The 10,127-nt window shown below is 45.3% G+C and overlaps 1 pseudogene; it reads right to left on the bottom strand.

Annotated features, from left to right (window-relative positions):
- Positions 1-2,340: 2,340 nt before the first annotated feature.
- Positions 2,341-9,331, bottom strand: LOC123184210 (L-type lectin-domain containing receptor kinase IX.1-like; annotated as a pseudogene).
- Between the last annotated feature and the right edge of the window lie 796 nt (positions 9,332-10,127).

Below are 10,127 nucleotides of genomic sequence, written 5' to 3' on the forward strand. Positions count from 1 at the left end.
GAAGGTTATGAAAACGTGGTTAAAGGGGGAAGCTCTCTCCTTTAACTTTACTAAACCAAGTGATAATCTTGCTGGTCTTTTCACAAAGTCTCTACCAGCATCAAGTTTTCAAAGACGTGTTCGTGGCATTGGTAGGAGGAATCTTGGAGAGTTGCAAGGTTCAGGCGTAGTGACCCCCTAATCGTAGGTATTTGATGACACTAAAGATCGTTGGTCCAGTAGATATAAGTACATTACCGTTAAGGTTCCAACAATATTCAACAAAGAAAAAAATCACGTATATATGCAAGAGAAGAAATTAGCTAGAGAGAACAAAGAAATCAAGCTGGGCCACAGAATCTCTCGAGCTTAAAAGAAATCTGATGTCATATTCTCAACTAATATCTCATGGAGTATATATACGGCCAGTAGTGGACTTTGCTTTTCTTGGCGACACTATGATGATCTGTTGGAAGTTACTACTGTTCAATGTTGTTGAGACGTCTCGACATGTGATGCTGAGGCCACACGTGGCTGGCGGCGTCGTTAAAGATTCAAGGCATTTGAGGTTCTCCGTCACATTGAGAAAAAGGGTTTCCCCCGCTTTGTATCTGTCACATTAACCAACGGAAATTAGTGGAAGACTCGTTAGTGGAATTGCCGGGGATGTCGGGGTCCAGCTTCTACTTCAGTACTGTCTTGATTTTTCTTTATCCGTGTGTCAGCAGCGTGCATGCTTTCCTGTGTATAAGCCATGCTGTGGATGACTCATTGTAACTTGTAAGTCGTTCACCATGTGCGATGTTATGTGCAACTTTTTTTTTGTGGGGTATGTTATGTGCAACTTTCAACGCTGTGTATAATGCCTACGTGCAGAAGAAACAGTAGGAAAAGGAAAGTATCATCGAACGAATGGGAAAATGGCTCATCATTCACGGGTTTTCAGTTCGGAGGCCTTCTTGCTCCCTGCCCCATCCTCGACAAGGACAGTGCAGGTTCCTTTCCCCTCCGTTCATGCCTCGGCGGCCGTAGAGTTGCGGAACCCTGGTTCTCGTCAGGTGTATAGGTAGGGCAAGGGTTTGGTCCTAGGCTACGCTTGGGACAGGACGAAGTCGCCAATCTATGTAATTCTGATGGTAGCATTGCTACATGAGTAATACGAGTATTTTTCCAGATAATAAAGGGCAAGGGTTTGGTCCGTCGTCAGAATGATTGAGGCGATGATGGCCTGTAACGTCACGAAATAAGCCCTCCCATCTTGATTCCTGCTCCATCAACGACGGTTTCTTATACTGGTGGACAACTCATGGAGATTTTGATATTTACCCAAAACCAACACATTTGGGACTAGGATAATAACTAGTATCACATTTGAGCGAGCGCACATGGAATTATCAACGTTGCGCCTGACAAATAACGCGAAGCACTTGTCGTCCAATTTACTCATAAAAACAGCGGAACCGACGGATAGGCCCCACCTGTCAGGCTGATGTGGCGCTCAGTGATGGACGCCGTTAGACGGCGACAGACGACCGTCTTCGAGCGTTGCGTGGATGGTTAAGAAGGGCGGGCTCAAGCATTTCGTTCCTGCCAAACCCACTTTTGTCCACCATAGCTCATTCTCGCCGTCTCGCCTCCGACCTCAGCCGCCACTGCCGACTCGCCGCCAACCACCGCGGATGCCATGGTCTTCTTGGAATGACCTCTCTAGCAAATCCTCTTTAGGTGACAATTCCATCAGCATCCAGGTATTCCTCTCTCTCTCTCTCTCTCTCTCTCTCTCTCTCTCTCTCTCTCTCTCTCTCTCTCTCTCTCTCTCTCTCTCGTCCAGGGTTAGAGTTAGATTTTTCATAACTTGAACTTTCAAATTTTCATGGGCACCACACAACTCTACTAGCTTTCTCCAATACACTGGCCTCACTGATCTTGCCGCAATGCCACACCCCTATGAGATCAACGACTTCTTTGAGCATCTCAGCCACCGAGCATGAGGGCCGAAGAAAATGATGAGGAGAGGCATCGTGGTCGTTAGCGCTCTCCATATCCGCCTATGCCGGAGCAGCTAGCTCGTCTTTGTCAGAAGTGTACACGCACGCACACAAAAACAACTGTAAACCAATACAAATGCAAACAAGACCAGCCAGCAAACATCAATGTATGTTTCACATAATAACCTTTTGTTACACCCACACGGTCTATATAGTCAAACCAACATGAATGCAAAAATAAATAATAAACATGCGTACATAGTACATTGACTATCATAACTGTTTATTACATTTGCCCATATAGCCAAGCCAACATTTAATGCAGACAAAGACCAACATGAATACATGATGCAAACCGCAGCAGCAACATAGATTAACCGTGAGATGCATAAGAACTATGCACCCCAGGCTGATCGCAGGTAAGTAGGAACACTGAGAGCCAGCTATATCTATGCATGTGTATACATAGTGTAGTAGTCCATGTTGACTGACGTAACCATCCCAAAAGTCATTCTTCTGGCTCACTGAAAGATCTAGCTGCCATCTGACAAAAGTGCATGCTGGTCAGAGCTAATGATGTAGGTGTCTTGCTGTGCCGAGGGTACCGCAGTGTTCGCCAAGTGGTTAAGGTCAGGCAACGGCTCGTCACGTTCCAAGACCTCCATTGCTTTCCTAACGGTAGGCCTCATGGAACTATCACGAAGAGAGCACCAGAGTCCCAGGATAGCCACGCGCTGCATCTGCCTCTTGTCCAAGTCGTCGCCGCCATGAAGCCTTCCATCTGCAGCCTCCACGACCTTGCCTTTTATGTACAGCTCCCAGACTTGCTCCCTGGACTTCCCTGTGCATACAATGTCTAGCAGGACGATGCCGAAGCTATAGACGTCAGAGCTCGGGTAGAACTTAACTTTCCCCATTTTCCTGCATTCTGGATCTATATACCCTTCGGTCCCTATAGCGGCTGTCAACAGCGTCGCGTTGTCCTGGTTGCCGATCCTCGACAGCCCGAAGTCAGCAAGCTTGGCATTGAAGTTGTTGTCCAGGAGTATGTTACTTGGTTTGATATCTCTATGCAGAATATAAGGGGCACAATCATGGTGGAGGTAAATAAGAGCAGAGCCAATGTCTTTGATGATTTGGTACCTAACAGGCAGAAATGCAAGCAAATTAATGTTTCCATGGAACGTTAAACAAAAAGTATAATTGATTATTAATCCTCGTGGAAATAAATAATATAAGGACTGAAAAATGCAGGGTATACATTCTAGTACCTTGTTGGCCATGCTATCACTTGCTCACTCTCACATAGGTGGTAGTGCAGATTGCCGTTGGGCACTAGTTCATAGACAAGGAAGAGCTCGTCATCCTCCTTCCTGCAGCACCAGCACAAGAAAATGAGCATGTTCCGGCTTTTTTCCCGGCAGCACCAACCTTTCAGTTTGACGAGATTCTTGTGCTTCGCTGCGCTAATGGTGTTCATCTCGGCGAAGAAGTCAAGATATCCTCCCCTCGGCTCATTCAAGATTTTCTTTACAGCCACCTCACTTTCTGATCCCTTCGAGTTTGACCGTTCACTCGACGATGCACATGATTCTCTAGAGGGCACACCTGATGATGACCCCCTAGTGATCAGGGTGCCTCTGTAAACTACTCCAAAGGCACCTCGCCCAATAATCCTCTCCCCGGAGAAGTTGTCTGTTGCAACAGCCAGATCACGGTACTCAAACTGTCTGGGTCCACCAGTTCGTGTTACAAAGTCATGGCTTGTACTGGTCTTTAATTCTCCACTTGAAACATGAGAGGACACACCACACCATAACCACCAAAGCTACGGCTCCTCCAATTGACCCTCCAATAAGCGCTGCCTTCATGTCATGACCTGCATGCACGTGAATAACACTAGCTATTAATTAACCCAAATGATAAGTGACACACGTATGACATAAAGTAACACCTCCCTGCTGTTTTTACAACTAAAATTGCCATCCAGAAAAAAATGGAACCCCAAAAAAACTGAAACTTGTCATCCAAACAGAAAGTTGTCATGCTTCACAACTAAAGTTGTCATAAAAAAACGTCAGGACGGAATTGCTTCGTGCCACATGTATGGCACTTATAATAGTGTTAATTCATGTGTCCAAGTTAATCTGTCTCTTCTATCTTAATACATAACTAACCGGGTGTCCCGCGCATTTGTGCGGCTAGCCTTAAATAATTTTGTAAACTAAAGATTTTTTGCTCTTCGTGAATCTCATATGTTTGATTACTAACATTTTATTATTTTGTGACACTAATAAACCATGGCATTATTCTAAGAAAAACATAGCACAAAATACTCCATGATGCTCAAAGTCCGCAAAACCAAAATTGCAGAACCTTAGTTTACACACGCTTTTGTAGATTCACATTTGCCAAAAACTATATGATCTATTGACTTCAAGTATCAAAAGATCTCTTCATATACGAAAGTATTTGCTTATCTATGAAGGAAGATTAAACTATTGCCTTTGATTATCAATGCTCTACGACTCACAGATTGTTTCTTTTTTAGCAACTCATAAACTGATAGGATGCAAATTCTGCCAAGAATCACACCAAAATCCCAACTTAAGACAGTAAAACAAAGTCAACATATCATCCGAGGTATCTCCCCTTGATTTTGGCATCATGCAAGTTTCAGTACTCCTTTTTCAAGTGTGTTCTGTAATTGCTCTGCTTAACCACCGGGAATCTCCAAAAAAAGAACAAACAAATGTTACTAATATCCTATCATCAACCGCTATGTTTCTTCTATCGGTGATGCAACTCTCCGTGTGAACAATGCCAGCCATTATTAGAGAACGCACGCATACCTATATTTCATCCTTCCACACTTCATTGTTTATCCAGTATATAACTACTGATGAGCCAACTGCTTCAGGGCAAACATTTTGTGGGCATCATTTTCACTCTCTCGTACTGTTCACTGCTTATGTAGAAATTGTTTGTTTATTTATATGAAGAAGTTTTCTTCCTCAAAGTATAAAATCTCTAATTTTGTTTTCTTGTATGAAGTTGTATATTAGTGACTTCTGTTTGAACCGAAGACCGTACAACAATAGTTTTACGGTAATTTTCATTATAGAAACTGAGAACAGTTGGTGTCTCTCTATAAATGTGCTTGGTTTATTAGGGAAGACCTGTTAGAATTTTCATTTTTGCAAGGAGAGTGTGTAGCGTTAAGTAAATGTGGATAGAATGTTCGCGTACCAAAAAATACAAATGCATGGTGGCTGAGTTCCATTTAGCTCGGTATTTTCTTCAGCGAAAATACATTTTCTGCATCTTAAAAAAATCTAAAGGAAGTATACAATAAGCATATATGTGCAGAGTATACGTACAAACATGAACATATATTTTCATGTGCGTTGTACACACAAAAGATAAATACATCGATTAAAATTGATCTTCTCTCTTTTGTATTTCCGGCCACATTTTCTTATTTTTTAGCCTACAAATGATCATATTATTTAATAAAACTTTACACATACTTAAAGAACATGTATATGTATTTTTACAACACAAATTGATAATTTTTTTCAAACTTTTTATATTGCAGTTTTTTTTTGGAAAATGGGCTAGTTGGAGCCCGTCCTACAAAAAATCGCTCGTATTCGTGTATCTCCTGTTTTTGACAACAGTGTCAAGAAAATTGTTTATAGTATATGTCTTGATGAAGCAAGTAATTAATTATGTAAATTCAATTTTCTTTAGAGGGCAAAATATTTTTTTAGAGGAAAAGCCATCATGGCTGATTTTATTCATTTGAAAATACACATACATTGTTTGCCAATACAGAGAGTTTAGACGATCAGGCGATCCTTGAGCCAGTAAGTAGTCGAGGGTGCATCAAGCGTCGATGCTAGGGTATGTGCAGTGACATTGGCTCCCCTAGGACAATGCCTAATAACAACTTCCGTAGACCTACGACAAAGGGCAAACCATTTTTCTATTGTAAAATTGTGTGAATAAATATGTGGTTATTCAAAAGGCTAGAGAAATATTTACTACTTCAGTAAATCTACTACTGAGGGCCAACTCTTTTTCTGTAAAAATCAGTTAAATAATTAAATGGTTTAAAAAACTATATCAACAAATATGAGATTATTTAAAAGGCGAGAGAAACATTTACTGTGACAATGCTTGAGTATTTGCTTTCCATCTTGAATCTCAATTGCTTTCAAGCATACGAATATATCTTTGGGTTGTAATATTGTATGAATATACTGTTACATCGGATCCCCGATTTGCTTCATTAAAGAAAAACTAAGCCACTGATTGGCTGATATGTGTGGAGATAGTTTTAACTGAAAGCAGAACATGACGTGTAGATGTTTCCTACTGACACATGAATCCGGGGAACTATAGAAGACGTTGAAATCCAAAAAGCTTGTAAAGGTTATATACTACACGTAAGTATCCTTTCCGAAAATCAATCTCTCCTTGCCGATCACGTACAGGTGCATAGCGATTTTTTTTTCTTTTGAGAGGAAACGTGCATAAAGCAAACCTGGTACGTATATGTCCATGGGCACGTTAAATCCTTCTTATAATATTGATTAATCTCAGCCGTTGAGGTGTCATAATTTTTTACATAGATAAATCTTTGCCGTTCGTTTTCTATCTTTTAATAATATAATAGATAGATAGATAGATTACCACCATCCTATGAATATTAATGTGTATACATTAACCTTTTAAATCGGTTTAAACAAAACCATGCATCCCATATCTCATTATCGTAAGAGAGAGGCATCGGGTAGATGCACATCTCTCCCCTTGATCGCTATTGCAACCACATCTTAGAGCACTAGTATAGAACTAGCCATCACTGGCGGCACATCTCTAGCGTTTCAGGGGAATTGCCTGACATAACACCCCCTCTAAGTTGGTTTAGGCAGAAATAACTTTCAAAGATTGGCCTCCGTAGAACAATTGCCTAAGCAATGAAAATACTTTTGAAGGTTCTTTAAAAAGGCCTCTCAGAGATGTTACATAGTCCAGCCCCACGCTGATTAGTATTAGTTAGATGGGCTTGTATCTCAGTTCTCAGACGGGTTGGAGAGGAACAGCTTGTACATTTGCATTGCAGGTGGTTCGGAGCCAGCCCATCACAAACTCTTTTCTTTCTCAGATGACTTGCACTTTGAACACCCTGAATATTTGCGTCCATCTCTACAGGTAGATGGTGGTGAACCATCAAAGTTCGCTTGTCATCTCTTTACATCAGGTACTACTATAATACTACCGCACTACTACTGATTCTGATATACTTTGTGATCCTTATCATCTGGCTCTGGTAGTAGTACCATACTACCATATGTATCACAATTCTTACAGCCATGCTCAAGGCGTGGGGCTTGAGCATGGCCACTCAAAGGAAACGTATGGTGCTTGCCTTCGGGTCAGGGGCACCTCTTGCGAACTCTCCACTCCCATAAACATGTTCAGGCCCCTTGGTATAGCCGCAGAAGAGCTACCCATGGCTAAGGTTGATGGTGGTGAATCCAGATATAAGGCGTGGGGAAAGGTGGACATGCACGCGCAAGCTGGGAGCACGCTGTCGTCATAGGGAGCACGCCGTCGCCGCCTGGTTGCTGCCTGCCCAACACGTCAAGGGAGAGAGGGAGGTCGTCGTGGAGTCGAGCGGGCTAGGCGGCAAGCTGGGCTTGCGTGCGTGCTGCGGCTAAGCATTGAGCTGGGGGGCTGAATGGCGAGGGCTAGCTGGGGCTGGACGGCGCACAACACCCATTCGAGGGGACAAATAGGGTAGACCGTTGGATACCATTTTTTCCGGGTAGAAACTGGCGATGTCCGGACGTGTCCGCGAACAAATGAGGTGGACAATCGGGGATATCCCTTGGAAATGCCCTACTAACGGTAGCAGCGGCACCGGGCGAGGGAGCTGTGTGGTCGTGCAGGTTTCGCCATATGGTGCTGCAGGTCGTAAGAAGGTAGAGGTGAGGTTGGTATGAGGCAACTAGTGGCACGTTAGGGTTGCGTGGTCGATAGCCATGAGAATAGCGCGTGGCGTTTCTTTTCTTGAACACGTCAATGGGAGAAAGATGTAATCCTCCATACATGCATGCTCTTTTGATATCCAGTAACCCTAAATGTTTAGAAGCTAATATTTATTAATGATGCACATATGCTTATAGCACAGTAGGCTATTAGTAGCATCTTTTCCAAGCAGTTCCAATGAATAAGATAAGGGGTACCACGTAGCTTGAGCTACACAAAACCACACTCACAAATAAAGGTGCATATAATACCTTTGCGGGGCGGAGCAAGTGAGGAGTCGAAGGACCATGACAGTATTTGATGCAGCTCCATTTCATTGCCTGTGGCTGCGGAAAACCCCACTGCCACCTGAGGCGGGAGCAAGGTGCTGACCGGATCGGGTAATTGCGCGCTGACCTGGACGGGGCGAGAAGTATTATTGCCATGAAACTGCAGGTCGGCGACCAGCATCCTGGTGGTGTTGTCGAAGGTGATGGTGGTCGTCATGGAGCCGTTGAGGCTAAAGCTGGTCAAGTTTGTCGTCTTCACCGAACTCATGGAGCTGATGTCGATGCCGATGTGGTCCACCGTGTTGTCGGGGTCCCAGGAGTTGTTGAACGTGTCGAACTCCACGGCGACGAACCGGTCGTTTCCGAAGGCGGTCAGGCTCTTGCCGTCGTCGCCAGAGGGCAGCAGGCCAAGGTTTCCCCCGCCTGAGTGCGGCGGCATGGCTGATGGGTAATAGGCGAGGAAGAAAGCCATGCCATCACCCTTGACGGTCTTGCTATTGTTTTCCAACTCCAACATGATGGCGAAGGTGAAGCGCGTTTGGAAGCTGGCCACCTCGCCGGTGGCGCTGTCGTAGAACGGCACCGGGTGCGCGTACGACACGCGTCCCGTGCAGTGCGTGGGGCTCTCTCCGAACGAGTTGCAGGTGACGTCGACCAGGTTGTCGTGCACGGCCGCGTTGCCCTCTAATTTGAGGTCTTCTATGCGGTAGCTGGAGGCGTTGGAGAAGTCGAAGCTGAACGAGAAGGGTGAGGCTACTGCGGCTGGAACGGGAGCGAGAGGAGAGGTATCTTCGACTGGAGCTGGTGAACAGGAAGGCGCAGGAGGGGGACTGAAGGAACCGGGATCGGAAGGAGCGGGACTGGTGGAAGGAGCCGGATCGGAAGAAGGGGTAGGAGAGGCATCTGGGGCTGTAGCGGGAGGATAGGCATCGGGAGATTGCGCTCCAGAGAGGTGCAACCAAGCAAAGAAAAGGATGAGGCGGAGGAGGAGCTGCGCGCTGCCATTGCTTGCAGGCGAGCCCATGGCCACAATGAATTCGTAATACTGACGTGGTGAGATGAGATTAATTGCTCGATCGGCGACGAGCATTTTATAGGCGACGGCGCGACGCATCACCACCCAGTCGCCAGCCGACGCGATGACAACCGCACGGCTCGGCTGCTCCGGTGAGTCGCATCGCCTCCTCGGTCCAAGTCGTCGCCAGTCGCCGGGCGATCTGACGGGGCAACTCTTGGAGTCACCTCCTTGACGCCATCGGCCAGCCTGGCCGTCAACCTCAGAACGAACACTCCACTCGGACGAGTGTGCATGCTCAGTGTGAGAGGAATCTTAAGACCTAGGACCGAAAATGACGCCACCTCTGCGGGGAATCATCCAGCTGCATGCATGGCCATGTCTTGTCCGCTGAAGTATTATCTGTTTACTTGGAAGAAGAAGTACTACCTCCAATCCATAATAAGTGAACTGCGACACTTAGGGCCAGCCTGCTTAGGGCGTGTTCGGCAACGCTCCAGCTCCCAGCTTCCTCTACTCCACGCATGAAGCTGAGCCGAACGCATTAGCTCCATGGAGTAGAAATCAAGAAGCTGGCGGGCGTCCCAAGTGCAAAAACTGAGGAGTTGGAGAAGCTGGCCTTTTCCAGATCTCAGAAAACGGTGAAGCTGGAGTTGACTGAAATTACAAGGCAGTGCCACTGCCAAGTGACTGGATCGAACCGGTACGAGAGAAATCGTCACGAGCGAACATAACATGCACTAGCCAACCTGCCACTTGGGCTGAAAATAACGTTCACACTCACCAAATCCGACTGGGCCTATACAGAAATAAGAG

Source organism: Triticum aestivum, chromosome 2A (genome assembly GCF_018294505.1).
Source record: "Triticum aestivum cultivar Chinese Spring chromosome 2A, IWGSC CS RefSeq v2.1, whole genome shotgun sequence".
Taxonomy (NCBI): Eukaryota; Viridiplantae; Streptophyta; class Magnoliopsida; order Poales; family Poaceae; genus Triticum; species Triticum aestivum.